Source organism: Vigna radiata, chromosome 2, assembly GCF_000741045.1.
Source record: "Vigna radiata var. radiata cultivar VC1973A chromosome 2, Vradiata_ver6, whole genome shotgun sequence".
NCBI lineage: Eukaryota > Viridiplantae > Streptophyta > Magnoliopsida > Fabales > Fabaceae > Vigna > Vigna radiata.
In genome coordinates, this window is record NC_028352.1 from 4,560,144 (window position 1) to 4,560,787 (window position 644).

Here is a 644-nt window from a genome sequence, read left to right on the forward strand (position 1 = left end):
TTCACCTATGGAGTCTCTTTCCACACGTGTACACTAACAATTTTCCTTACTACTAAACCTCACAAATAACCACTCCTTAAATTAGTAATTTGACCACGCCAGAACCAGAAAAACCATTCAACTTCTTCCACTCCTTTCATTGTTTAGGCATTTCCCTATCTAGAATCACAGTAAAAAAGGATGAAAACAACTGATAATAATTTTAAGTATAGACAGAAGTAGTTTTTCTTTTATTATAAAAAATATTAAAATAACTTTACGATGAATTTATTGATTTTTTAATAAATATTTTATCTAATCGACAGTGTAATTTTTTAAACTAATAATATTTAACCAAAAATATTCCAATACGAAATACTAACTTCATTATATTTCATTTAATTTCATCTCTTTACCATTTCATTTATCAACATTTAATAGGAATTTAATAGGAAGGGCATGAATATTGTCAGGATTTCAGTCCCTCTTTAAAATGCTAATTACTAGTATTTTTTGTATCTAAAGCATTACTGGGGGCCCTAAAACTTTAATCTATTTTTTCCAAGAAACCTAATCCACTTGAAGCCATTTGCGCCTTTGTGTAAGATTCCAAGACCCCTGTATTCTTTTTTTATCTATTTTAAAAGAGAATGTCCCCATTGGAT